Here is a 15,117-nt window from a genome sequence, read left to right as displayed (position 1 = left end):
ATCTCTAAAGAACGAGGGTGTAGAGTAGATTAAGGAGATTATTTTAAGCCAAATCTCAGCAGTAACTGAGTTTGGATTGTTGTCGTCCATGAAATTGAATAAAAAACATCCTGGCTTCTGGCCCCACCATTGCCAGCTTTTTTCTGCTGGGGGACTCAAAGGTTTGAAATGATAAATGGAGTTAAAAGAAGTGAGCTGGAAATGACTCAAGGTTCTGCAAACGTTTATAAATACCTTACCTATCACCTGTGGCCATTGTATGAGATGTGAGTTTCTTGGCTCAGAGACCTACCGGGAGCAGATCTGTAAAATGAACTCATCTGTGTTTTGATTCAACTCTGGATTAGCAGCCAGTTTAGAAGAGCTACTGGCACTGGAATTTTGTGACTCATCATCATCATTTATTGGCTAAGAAAGATCCAAATTTTGTGTTTGTCACAAATAACAGTCAATACTTTCCTGCTTGTTTTTTTTCCTTCAAAAATCATAAACTTCAAGCAGCAACTGGGGCTGTTGTTGCTTGATCTCGAGGTCATCTACAAAAGAGTTCCGGGAAAAGCGAACAACAACCGTCTGTATTTCTTAGCACACTCATCAAGAGGAGCCTGAGATAACCAGCAGCAGCAGTCAACCACCCTGAGAGCTGTGCTGAGTTTCTCTGGAGTGCTGCAGTGTGTTGAGGACAGCAGTGAAGGCATTCTGAGGTTCCAGTCCCATGTTAGCCGTGTCCAGTCAGCAGAAGCTCTCTTACCAGAGCTCGTACTCCTGAGGCAGCTGGCAATCAATCACATGTGAAATTATCCTGGAGAGAATAATCCTTTATTTGCTGAAGATTGGAGAGCATCCAAAGGCAAGGCTAGCCTGCCAAGGACGTTTCCCTGCGATGCTGCAGCAGATGCCAATGCAAGGACAGCAGGGTCGCAGCAGCAGCTGCAGCAGCACCATTGCCCCTGCTGCCCCATCCTTCCTGGGGAATGCTTGACATGGACAGGGTGGCTGGCAACCTGGAGAGCCCAGAGGGGGGAATGGCAACCTCCTGCTGCTGCTGTGTAGCCTGCTGCTATCACCTTGACAAGCCATGGTGGGCTTTTGTGTCTGTGCATTAGAGCTATTGTAGCTTTTCCTTTTCCCTGGCACTGGCACACTCACAGCCAGCAAAGCCGCAAATTTGAAAATCATGTTCCCACAGTGACCACTGCCACTGATGATGTGGTCCAGAGTAATCAATCAGATCAGTGATCTGCACTTTGCTATTTCCCAAGAAATGCTCAGGACACTGCATGCTGAGTGGAGAAATGATGGTCTTTTTTCCTTAACAGTTTGTGTTGACTTTGGGCTGCTTAGGGGCTGTAAATTCCTGCTGAGGGTGACATCTACTGCAGAGTTTGCAGAGCTCTCAGGCACTGCCATATGTCACACACGCCTGTCTCTCTTGACTAGCCAACTGGACTTGCTTCTGCTCTTGCAGTGCTTCCTCCTACCCTGATTACCTCTACTGTCAAATTTAATTAATAGTCCTAACTAAGGGTGGTCCTTTGTTCTTATATTCATCTGCAGCTTAGCTAAAAAAAATGTTATCGAGCATGCATTAATGAAGGGAACTATCCACATCATGGGGAATATAAAAAATTACAATGTGGTGCTTTCCTAATGCCTAAAGTCTTAGTATCATCAGGAAAATCCAGAACAAGGATCCTAATTTGTGGTAATGGGGACAGATTAATTAACTTACTTTTCCTATTTTACATTTTAGTGTATTTTTATTTTCTTTCAATAAATACAACTGATTCATTGGATGCTACTGCTTGTTTTAGCAATGAAAATTATGAAAATAAGAAGATTATTTGGCTTGTTCTTTGTGTCCCTGGACATTTTTATGCCTGGATGACAACAACCAACCACTGCAGTAGTATGGATATTTCATAGAAGCACCTGCTACAGAAAATGAACATAAATGCCATGTTTTGTTGCCGTACCAGCTGATCAGGCAAATGTAGGCTGTTTATCAGATAGCTGGAGGATGACAGAGATAAAACTATCAACCTCCAGTAAGGATACTGAAGATAGCCTATTGTGCTGCTCAAGGGCTATAAAATCTGGAAATTCTCCCTGTTATCAATTATACACATATATGCAACAAAATCTTCTTCAGTGTCTATTTTTAAAATATCCAAAGTTAATTTCCTGGAACCAGGAAATAAAAACTTGGAGGAGGTAATTTATTTTGGGTCTTTTTTGCTTGGCTCTACAGAACTAAACTCTGTCAGAGTGCTCTGAGTTTCCCATCTGTGCTGCTGTCCAGTCCTGCAGATGAGCCTTTTGACCCTTCAGAAGTTCCTCCTTTGGTAGCAAACACATTATTTAGTGTTAGTTAGGAGATAGCTACAGCTATGATATTTTTTCTCCTCCTTCTCTCATGGTTCATGAGCTCAAAGGAAGGATCAGGAAACACCCAAAATTCAGAGTCACTTTGGAGGGCACTTTTCTGTTCATGTGTTGCTGTTACACGCTCTCCGCAACCATGAGAAGCTGAACACTTGCATTAGGGTTGGTTCAATATGCTGGGTGTGCTTGTTTGAGTTTGCTGTCATTGTCATTGTTTCCTCCCCTCTCCAAATGATGCTTGTTTTTCATTAATTTCTGCCAAGGCAGGTTTTCCTTCCCTGCACAGGTCCAACATTTAAACCAATGCCTGTAGGGCTACCTGGCACTCCTAGGTGGTAGCATTCTTAGCTCACCTTTCCAATTATGAAATATTTCCATTCCATTTCTCCATAACAAGATTGTAGCTGCATACATTTTTCCAGCTATCCCTACACACCAATGGCATTTAAACAGCAGTAATACAGTCATGGTAAATGCTTGTTGTCTGAAATAGTAGGTACTAACGCTCTTTGCTACAAATATATTAATTTCTCTATTTTTTGCATAGTAATTATGAGGCTACACAACAGATGAAAGTTACCTGGTTTTCATTTCAAAAAGCACTAATTTCTACAAGAAATAGCAAATTCTGAGGATCCATTGCAGAAGATTCCTGATGACTAATTATTAAATTGACTTTCTGGTATATATTTTTTTGCAAAAACTCCTGGTTTAAATGCCATCCTGATGTTTTACTGGTGTCATAGACACTCACTTTAAATAACTGGAACTACTCTATCCACAAAAGAACAGCCTGATAGCTAAAATACCCATTGAAAGGAGAGGATCTTTTTGACGTCCTTGAATAGATCAGCTGTACCTCAGAAAAAATTGGCTGAAACATATTGAAAATAATTACTTCATAGCAATTAAGTAAGGTATGCAAAATACTTGGGGGTTATAGATATCTGCAAAATCTTATGAGAGTGGGGATCTTATGAGGGAGCTGGGGATGTCCAGCCTGGAGAAAAGGAGGCTCAGGGAGGACTTTATCACACTCTACAACTGTTTGAAAGGAGGATGTGGCCAGGTGGAGGTCAGTCTCTCCTCCCAATAACAAGAGATGAGACATGAAGAAACAGCCTCAATTTGCATCAGGGGAGGTTTAGGTTGGACATCAGGAAAAATTTCTTCATAGAAAGGGTTGTCAAGTGTTGGGACAGGCTGCCTAAGGCAGAGTCAGCATTCCTGGTGATATTTAAAAGATGTGCTGATGTAGCACTTAGGGACATGGTTGAGTGGTGAGCACTGTTGTCTTAAGTTAATGATTAGATTTGGTTATCTAAAAGACTTTTTCCAACCTGAATGATTCTATGATTGTATTTCCTCTCCAAGATGTATGCAGACCTTTCAGCACTCCTGAAAGCCTCTGAGTTTGTCTTGTCAGTATAGCTGAGAAAGGTGAATTCAACCACAAAAAAATGGGCCATGTGTGACTGCACCCCCATGGACCAAAGGTTTGTCTCATTGCAATGGTAATAGCAAGGCATCCAGTGATGCCATGAGGAAAATTACTTACAGGCTCCACTCTGTTATCTCACAGAATAAGTTTTGGAGCAGAACAAGGCTCATATTTGTTATTTGATATGAACATAGCATGTGTTTTCCTCTTCTAGCAAAGGAGAAGTCAGAGTCCCCCCAGCCACCATGGCTCTGCCTCTGACACTGACTCACTAACCATGACCATCAACCCTCAACCCTGCTTCACCACTGCTTGTCAGTGTAACACACACTCTAGTAATACTATGGATATTGTAACAGAGAGCCCCCTAAATGGGAGATAATGAGCCTTGACTCCATGATTGCAGAAGGCTGAACAAAGTGCTTTATTAAGCTATACTATATTATACTACATACTACACTAATACCATACCATGCTCTACTACAGAAAAACCCATGACCCCTTACAGACAGTCACCACACAGCTTTGACCTAATTGGTCAAAAATCAATCCAAAACACCATCACCAGTGTCCAATTAACAAATCCCTTTTGGTAAACAATCTCCCTCATGTACTCCACGTGTGCCAAACAAGAGACGTAGCATGTGAAGATAAGAATTGTTTTTCTTCTTTGTCTCAGCTTTCTCACAGACTTTCAGCTTCCCAGGAAAATCCTGGGAGAGAGAATTATGTCTCTCTCTGCTCAAAGAATATGTGAATACCACACATAGATACAGATTAATGTACTGAATTTACAGCTTTAAATTCTGCCTCCTTTTTGATGCACACAATGGAGTCTTTCACATCTTCCCTTGCAGCTGGATTACTGTGACAATACATCTCATATAAGATCCTGAATAGCTCTGTATGTTATATCCCCCAGAGAGGTGTGCAAGACTGAAATAGTTAATGGCTTAAACATTGCTAAAATCATTGAAGAACAATGGGTCTTGCCCAAAGATCTGTCATTGTGGTAGTCCCACAGCCCCAGTGGCCTCAGCCTGGTCAGGTCAGGTGAGCAGTGGGGAGGGAGTTCTCAGAGAAGGTGTTGGGGAATTTCAAAAGTACAAGCCTGCATTGGGTTTGCGTGGGAAGGTTTTGGCAGCAAGGCAGCTACAGGAGTGGCTTCTGTGAGAAGATACCAGAAGGTTTCCCATTTCCAACAAGGCCAGTGCCAGTCAGCTCCAAGACAGACCCACCATTGTCCAAGGCTGAACCCATCAGTGACAATGGTGGCACCTCTAGGATAACAGATTTAAGAAAGGGGAAATAGTTGCTGAAAAACAGCAGTACGACCAGAGATAGAAGTGAGAATAATTGAGAAAAACTTCTCTGCAGACAAAGAGGGAGGGGCAGGAGGTTCTCCAGGTGCTGGAGCAGAGATTCCCCTGAAACCTGTGGTGAAGACCATGCTGAGGCAGCTGCACCCCTGAAGGGAGAGGGATGTGGAGGACCCCGTTCTGGAGCAGGTGGATGCATGAAGGAGGCTGTGACCGTCTTGGAAGCCCACAAGTAGCAGGCTTCCTGTGGCCCCTTGGAATGAGGAGCTGCATTAGGGCAGCCGGTTCCTGTTGACTGTAACATGTGGAAGGGACGCAAACTGGAGCAGTTTGTGAAGACCTGCAGCTCTTGGGAAAGATTCACCTTGGAGAAGTTGTGGAGGTCTATCTCCAGTGGGAGGAACCCCACACTGGAGCAGGGGAAGAGTGTGAGGAGTCCTCCCTCTGAAGAGGAAGATGCAACAGAGAAAATGTGTGATGAATTGACTGCAGCCCCCATTCCCTGTCCCCCTGTGCCACTGACAGGAAGGAGGGATAGAACTCGGGAGCAACGGAAAGAAGGGAATTATAGGATTAAGAGGGTTTAAGATTTGGGTTTTTATCCCATTATCCTGCTCTCATTTGACTGGTAATAAATGAAACTAATTTTTCCAGTCTGTTTTGCCTGTTTTGACAGTAACCAGTAGAGTGATCTCTCCCTGTCCTTTTCTTGATCTATGAGCATTTAGTTATATTTTCCTTCCCCTGTCCTTCTGAGACAAGACATGTGATAGAGTGGCTTTGCTGGGAGCCTGGAGTCCAGCTGGGGTTAACCCTTCACAGAACTGATTGCCAGGGAAGCTGTGGAGGGATATTCCTTCTGGCTACAAGTTATGTCAGCTGTTTAATCAGCTATTCCTTAATTAGGTTCATCTTTTTAAGCAGTCACATGAAACTGGGCAAAACAATTTCAGAAATTACTGTACAGTAAAAATAATGAGACATATTTTACTATTTCTTCTTATAACATTGCAACTCTCATTTTGTTACAACATATGGTGATAACATTATCCTAATTGTGTGTTGTTATGCTTAGGGTCTATCTAGCTTCATGGAGAAGAGAAAAAATGAGGAGCAGTTGCCTGTCCTTATCAAAAGAGCCATTCCTTCATCAGAATAAAAATCCCAATGTTGCAGTTTTAAATCCATAATCCATTGAATCACTTATCTGCAAATACTGGGGTTTACCTAATTAAATACAAAATAAATCTTTTTCTTGAAAAAATGTTTGGCATAAATCTTCCATGTATTGACATCTGGATCACTCTTGTCATCAAACAGTAGCTGTGTAGGCACCTTTTATGTCTATCAGGACTCTTGGTGTTGAAATACAATAATTACCTGGTTTGCATGTGTTTCAAGCCTAACACAAATACCCAGCAGTGTGATGCTTTTATCATGAAGCCATGGTAATAACATATATATTGCCTACATACATCGATAAGGACTTCCCCACCTCATACATCCAAGACTCCAAATAGTCTTACATCTTGTTAAGAAACAAAAAGTTAATCCTCTCAAGTCCTAAAATCCATTTCCATATGCACTGAGACTAAATGCTTGGGAAACAGCAACAAATATCATAGCACTGTTATTTATCATTTTAACTTCCATGTTGGCCACACTTCAGGAGTTGACATGTGACAAAGTTAGAAAGTAGAAAAGCTCTCTCTTCTTTCTCAGTGGTATGAAGTTTCTGGCTGCCATTTAAATCCATTCCCACTCTTATCATCATGCCCTAATGCAATCAGTCTGTACACAGCATGCAGGATGAAGCAGTTTTAGTCCACATGCTGCTGGCTGTTCTGGCATGGTTAGACATATTATTTAGGCTGCAGGACATATTACTGTAGCAGCAGGCAGCTAGCATCCATTTGCATCTGTGGAGTCTTTTATAAATAAATTCTAAGTAAAACTCTGCATCAACAACTATTTTAAACAGGGAGCTTTTCTATTAAAATAAATTTTAGGAGGAATTTCTCTTCCTCTTTTTTTCTCTCCCTATACATACATACCCTGAACTAGGAAATACAGATGGGTGAGGGCCATAAATTTTAAGCAAATATTGTCAGAGGCTAAAGACAGCCCATTTTGTACTGCAAATGTGACAGAGAACTGGAGTCCTTCCTTATGATGGAAAGGGCTTATTTTGGTGAAGTTCATGTTTTTAAAATTGCAGTTTAGAGGCAAGATTCAGTGTCTGCTTTCTGATTTTTTAAATGAAAGACATAAACTAAAATTGAAATTTCTCAGTGAGAGACTTAAAAATTTCTCAGTGAGAGACTTTCTTCTGAGAACACTTTTGAAGTGTTCTCAGAAGAAAGGGTGGTTTCCCATCAGACTTTTATAATCTGAACCCACAGAGATGAGCATTCAGAGGAGTGAGCTTCAGAGCATTTTCAGATGGATCACGGTGTGTGTACACCGTGTGTACACACCAAGCAATGTACATTCAGAAACAGAGACATTTTGTTTTACTGAAATGGAAGAGCAGATTAACATAGGCATGGCCCCAGAAAATGTGTAACTACATATTCTAATGCTAATAACTAGAAAATACCTAGTCTGCAGGCAGTAATGAAGGGGAGAAGGTCAGATTAAATGGAATGAGCAGTACCATAAGAACAGAAAGGAAGGTTTGTTGGATGAGTTGTCCAAACTAAAGCAGGACTCTGGAAAGGCTCCTAGAAAAGTAATGATTTACTAAGTAAGGCTGAGAAATCCATCAAGTGTCTTTTTTCTGCTCTTCTGCACTGCAAATTCGCTAATGAGCTCCCACAATATTTTGAGACCCATAAAACCAGATACTTGCAAGGGAGGAAATAAGTGAGATCTGGGATGAGCTCCAGAGGATGAGAAAAAAGTCTGTAGTTTGTTTCATGCACAAAGGGTAAGCATATGTCCTGGATTGCCAAGCAAATTGTATTCTATTTGCCATTGGTATGGCAGTTGTCTTCTGTTAAGTGGGCAGTTTTCTTTATCTCTTCCACAACCACTCCTCCCTCTGGGGACACATCTGCTGATAACAGGCTGTTGGATGTCACTGCATGACTGATAAGAACTAGAGCATCCAATTGTGAGATGCTCCACCCAGAGGGAGGAGCCAAGCATTCCTACCCAGATATAATCTTGAGATTCTGGAATACCAGCATGGCTTTCTCCACTGTATTTCCCAGAGGAACAGCTGCCTCTTCCACTGGATCTTCAGGGGAAGACTACACCTTTCTACAGAATCCCTGCTCCAACAGAACCACACCTGACACTCCAGGAGGACTGCAACCACAATTCCAATTGGACTGCTACCAATACCCTGACCCACAGGGTGTCAGGTTCTGTTCTGACTCTGTCAGTTTTGTTTAGTTTACTGCATTGTTTTATTGTTTTTTTATGTTTTTTATTTTCTTCCCTAGTAAAGAACTGTTATTCCTGCTGCAATATTTTTGCCTGAGAGCCCCTTAATTTAAAGTTTATAGCAATTTGAAGGGAGGAGGTTTACATTTTCTATTACAGGGGAGGCTCCTGACTTCCTTAGCAGACACCTGTCTTTCCAAACCAAGACAGCATATTTTGAAGTCTTTCCCATGAATTATGTACTCACAAGACTACCTACCCCTAACCAAAGATTCAGGTTTGCCCTGTGCCCTGAAAAAGTATCGTATAGTCCCAGGAATTGCAAAGAGAATAATAACTTCACTAAGAAGATTGGATATCTGTGTAAATAAACATAATGTTAAAAAGCATTAGTTTGTAGTTGGTGTAAGTCTTATTAACTTTCACCAAGGACAAACAAGAGGAGTGTCAAATTTGTTTTCCTGCCAATCTTTCTTTTGTGGTTTTAGTCATATTGTAAAAAGCTGTTGGCAAATGCCACTATATTGTAACATATCATAATAAAGCATAAACAAAATAGGTTCTTACAAAACACTATATTCAGTCTATTTAGAATCTGAAAATTTTAATTTAATGTAGCTACACACTTTTTCAATAAATAGTGTATAACAAAATCCTCTCATATTTGCTTTTGGCAATACAGCTGGAGTTGCTTATCAAAGCCCTGGGTTATTTACATATAAAATATTATTTGGGAATTTCAAGGGACATTGATCTTCCCTGCCACTGGAGGGTTAAAATAATGAATTAATGCTGCCCTCTGCAGTTATTTTGGAGTCAGAACCTCTTTCTACTGCTCATACAGCAGTGGTAACCATGCTATGGTTACTACAATGGTCCAAGGATATAAGAAAAGCATTTCTTATATTAAAGTATTGTAGCTTAGGAAAAAACCCCAATCATTTATGAGGTTTGGGGATGAGGAAACAGTTCTTCTCAGGCTAGGAGAAAGGTTGCTGTGCTGAAAGCTCCTGTGTTTCTTCCAACCTGTATGACTAAAATTAATTCAAGATATCACCACTCCCTACAAACTTTTCCCACCTGATTAACTGCAAGAAAACACAGATCACATGTTGAGTAAATGTATAAGGACACTCAGCTCTTCTTTGTAGCTTTCTGAGAGAGTCCATCTAAATATTTTGTCTAAATATAAAATACCCTGAATGGGAAGGGACCCAAAAGAATCATTGCATATAAAGACTGACTCAAACATGGAAGACTGAAAATTTCTTGTAGAAAAAGGATGATAAAATTTAGGGGGAAATGGTAAGCTTTCAGTTAATTTTACAAGGAAGATGCATGCTTTACAAAGTGGTTCAAGAAATAGCAAAAGCAGGCATGTTGATGTTAATGTCACCTCAGAATCAGGTACTGCTCCTCATGCCTGTCATTGAACTCTGCAAGCTTCTAGAAATATGGATTTATAACCATAACTCTGCTGATGTAGATCAAATCTTACAAAGTATTTGAAGCAGAAAACATGCTTTCAGATAGGCTACTAGGATGTGTTGCTATGAAGAGATTTTTGGACCCCACATTGCCTCATTAGTAAGGAGTGAGCCAGTCTTGAAATATTATGTATCTTGCTAGAATTTCTCAGACTTTGAAGCCCATGAACACTAAAAGTTGGATTTAGAAGGTTTTATTTGAAGTTTAGGAATATTGCTGGAGTTGTACCAAGAAAATCAACAGCTGCTTGGCTGTCATACAAACTCTATAGCTTTCTCTTTCTAACTTCTTTGAAATGAAAACCCATTTATTTATGAATAAAAGGATGGCAATTAGAATTAGTGTTCTGCATATTTTTACATCTAAACATCTGCAACTGGATGAGCTTGTAGTCACAATTTCTTGGTAGCTAGCATTGTCAATACTGATGAGAGAACAGGAAAGCCCAAGGGACAGTTAACTTTTAGGACCTGCCCCCTAAGTATGTCTAAGAAGCCAGTGGTTAGTTTTACGTGCTCAAAGTTAGATTCATGTCAGCATCCTTAGTAAATTATTGCCACCCTACTGATGTTGCATACAAAAATATGACATAGAAACACAGAACCATCACTGACTTAATGGTAATTCTTCACATAGTATTAATTTGAGGGTTGCAAAGACAGTCATATCAATAACATCTTTTGCATATAACACAACAGTTTTCACATATGTGTTTACATTTTGATTGTCTTTTGACTATGGGTCATTCTTTTTAGTTGTGAAGGACTGAATTTTATTTCTGCTCCACTTAGTCAGGGATGTTTTCATTTCCAGGTTGGTTTTTTTCCCAGTTTGATGTTGCTTACCATTAAAAAACAAAATATTGCTTACTAGCTGAGTAAGAGTGACCTTTGAATTGTCAGCCAAGTTATTAGTAAAAACACTGAAGAATACCACCCTGTGATCCCCTCCTTTATTGATCCTAGTGTTCCCCCACAGTGCTCTTATAGCCCTTAGTGCCTCCATAATATTCCACAGCGCTTACATCTGACCAGGAAGAAGTAAGACAACAAGGAACTTATGTTCATATTGGTACATGCATTTAAACAACTGTTCATTTGCTGAGCTCTTTTGAAATCTGTTGTACCAGAAGCTTGTTGTATGTTATGCAATTTTAAGTCTGTCTTTCTTATGACTAAGCTTGCATCAATTAAGAGGAGGATATTAGCATTGCATACTTTGTTGAAACAGCCAAATACAGAGAAATTCCTCAAAGGTTTGAATCCATAATTTTAACTGCAGGCAAAAATTGTTGCTTGATAAAAAACAACCGGGGAAAAAAAAGGAAAATAAAAGATAACAAAAATGGGTGTGTCTGAGAATTCTGGTTACAAGTCCAGGATTCCCATTTGTGTAACTTGCAAGCTAGAAGATAGTCAGAAGGAGCAGAGCTGATGATAAGCAAGAAAAACTGCTGTGAGCTTTGATGAATACCAGGCTCACAGAGTACCCAGCTCCCACCATTTTCCTGTGTTTTCATCAACACTGCTCTGTAACTGATCCAACCTGAAAATGCATCTTCACTCCCGTAATTCACACAAGTACACTTTGAAACAGAAGCTTGTAAGCAGACTCATTAAATCAAAGGCACAGTGTCAAATATAAAGCACTTGTCGTTCCTTTCAGGTCTTCCCCTGGCTCTGCTCTCACTTCACCTCCTTTGCTGTTTGTCACCATAAAATAGTTATTGCCCATCAGTGGTGACAGCTTCATCAGTGACTTGTCTTTCTACAAGAATTTACAGAAAATGTACATCTTCAGTCTAATAAGCTCCTTCACTTAAAAGAAAATTTACAGCCTCTGTAGGCAATGTGAGCAGAGTGTCAGGAATGGAGCTGAAATGATTTGTGAAGACACATGTAGTCAGGTCAGGATTAGAAGGAGGTGGCAATCCACGTTTGACGTCCTGTGCATTGATGTGTTTGCTTTCATTTCACAACAGCACCATCCTGCAGCAGTCTCACATGGCTCCCTTTCTGATGTGTTCTTTAGGGGCATTTTGTTTCCCTGACTGGAAAATTCCAAGTATTAGTTAACTATTAATACTTTAGTTTTTGCTTTGAGCATACTGATAATATAACCTCATGGCTTTCTGATAACACCAGTGAGCTCTGATGTCACTTCACAGGAAAAAAATATTGCAAAGTTTGTTGTGCTGGATGCAATCCTATCCTATGTTTTCCTTGAACCACAGATGCAATGCTAAGAACATTGAACAACATAGGTGTCATTAAACTGGCAAAAAGGGAACAGCTGCCTAATGCTATTAATTATCCTTTTCCCTTGTCTTAGGTTAATATTTTATAACTTGCCTTGACTGAAGTCCCCAATAATCTACCTTTTTCCTCGCCCCTAAATCTCCTTTGCTGCTTTAATTGTGTAGGGAGAATGTGGGGAGAATTCTATGAATCAGCCCTACTTTATTTTCTTGAGCAGAGTGAAAGCAAAGATACAAGTTAAGTGGCTCAAGAGAAATATTTATCTGCAACAATTTAGCATGCACTGGAAAGACATCTTTTAGACAGGGAAAATTGAAACAATTTTGAGGGACATACATGAAAGAGTTTCAGACACACTTGTGTGTACCTCATTTAATAAAAATCTTCTGGTAAAAACATCCATGCTGCAGTTGTTTGGAGAAGCTGTTGAGCAGAAAATTTCAGATACATGGCATGGCTTCCCACAAAATTTTTGGTTTATTGCTACAAATATGTACACACAGACAGCATGACAAGAAGAAAGAAGCACTCCCTTGGCTCATTCTTTTTTATGACAAAGCCAAATACTGCAATGTTTAAGCCCAGTAAGCACAAAATTTCAAAAAGTTGCATGTGTTTATATATTGGAAAATAAGTGTAAATTCAACTATTATCACTTCTTTATCTTAGTTATGCTGCTTTATGAAGGCCTCTCTACAAGATAAAAGAAAGCTTCCAAGACAACATGGGACAACATGGAGTTTCATATTAGGCTTTTTCACCTCTAAATTAACTACAGATTGCCAAAAGTGAAAGGGGAAAAGAGTTTGTCCAAATTTTGTAACATAATCATCAATGTGTTTTACATTGATTATGTTTTGTCACTCATCACAAATACCAGCTCATTTAGGGGAAAGAATAGAGTGCTAGGAAGGAAATAACATTAGTACTTACTGTTCCTCATCCCCAGTATGGATTTTAGGATTCATTTATGTCAGAAAAGCCTTAAGAGGTATCATAGGAAGAGAACATAAGTGTAACAGGAGCCAACAACCAAAATGAACCAATGCGCATGCGAAATTCATTTGCCATGGGAGTTTCACAAAGCCTGCATCTGTCCTCCCCTAGTTTAATGAGCCAAGGTTCTACAAGTGCCACCATTCAACCAAACTGCCTCATTTATCTAACACAACTCTGAGTTCTTGTAGACACACTTGAAGAATTTGAATTCATGTGACTTAACCCAATTAATTATAGTAAACACCATGAATATCTGTAATTTTACTCCAAACATGTACCAAAACCACTTTGGTTTTAGTTATGACTGTGGCATGGCATTACTCCTCAGGAAGTGATGCAGTATTTTTGGGCTCTAGGTATCAGCCACAGTGTCCCCTCCAGGCTGCTGCTGCTGGAAGCACCTCACTTTCATGGTGTGCCTCTTTGTCCCCCTATCCTTGTGCTGTGCTCATATTGGTGTGTGGATTGTAAGGTAATTGTGTGAAACTGTAAAAAATATTCATAGGGACAAGGTGAGAAAACAGCCACTCCTGTCCTCTAGTCACCAGAGCCTGTCCCTGCCTCACAGGTCATCAGGTTGGTCAGATCAAACTGCCTTTAGTTAAGGAAATTAGGATGTTCCCAATCTTCTTATACTTGTACGTGACTTCCAGGAAGTTTTTCTCTATAACCTTCCTTTTGACCAGAACCCCTCTGTAGCTCCCTGCAGCATCACAAAAGGATAGAGTCCTTTTCCTGCTCATAAGGAACAAAGGAAACTTCAGCAATTATTCACCCACTACCCCAGCAACAAACACATCAGGAATGGGGCTCTGAGCAGCCTGCTCTAGTAAAGGTGTCCCTTTGGAACTGGATGATCTGTAAGGTCTTGTGCTGCTGTAGAGCCTTGATTGGTTGCTCTAAATGTATGGGTGAATGCTCAATTGTGCTCCCTTGCTGCTGTCTTGTTGTTCTCATTTTTTTCTGTAGCAGCTTTGTCATAGAACACAATGCCTTGCCTGTCTCTGAAACTCCACCTTACACATGCAGCAGCTCCTCCTGCCAGAGCCACAGGGCCACTCTCAATTGCATCAGACGTGGTTTCAAGTCCAACTTAAACCAGTCACCATCAGTTTCTGACCCTGAAGCACTTAAATTTGTCCTTTCTTTAAAAACCATGATTAATGAAGTAAATTACGACTTGTCGTAGGCACAGGGTGTAAAGCCATCTCTCACCAGATAATCCTCATCTTTTGGAAATAGTTTAGGGACCTGAAACTCTTGGACTTTTGAAACTGGGCTCATCTTTCTCCTCATGACTTTGCACAAGTTCCTAATGCCTTGTATCCTCCTCCTTGCAGTTCAGTGCTGTGGTAGGCATTCAAGAGGATTTGGAGAGGGAAATTGGGCCTTTCAGTCATTTTTCCAAAAATAATGAAGAATTATTCAGCTCCAGTATTCAGCTCCAGGCAGCTGAAGTTACAGGGGAAGTATTTTAAATTATTCTGAACACATTTTCCTTTTTCTTTCAGAAACAAGGTCGAGAGAGATTATTGATTGAATAAATCATTCTTTACTCATCCTTGAAGTAGTCTCAGGTCATCATTGACAGGAACTCAACTGAGTTTAGAGAACAGAGAAAGAGGAAGACAAACAAGTAGAAAGGAGAAAAACTTGCTAAGATTTCACCATGGTAATTTCACAATTGCTGCTTTACAATTCATCTATTGTCCCCAAAATAACTTCCATGTATTTTGCAGTTCACACAGCAAGCGGGGCAAAAATATAATTCCATTGTGATTACTTCCATTAATCACAATGGAATGAATTTCTGGCTCCTAGATTAAAAGAAAAAGAA

The sequence above is a fragment of the Ammospiza caudacuta genome, chromosome 1 (assembly GCF_027887145.1).
Source record: "Ammospiza caudacuta isolate bAmmCau1 chromosome 1, bAmmCau1.pri, whole genome shotgun sequence".
Lineage (NCBI taxonomy): Eukaryota > Metazoa > Chordata > Aves > Passeriformes > Passerellidae > Ammospiza > Ammospiza caudacuta.
This window is presented reverse-complemented; position numbering follows the sequence as displayed.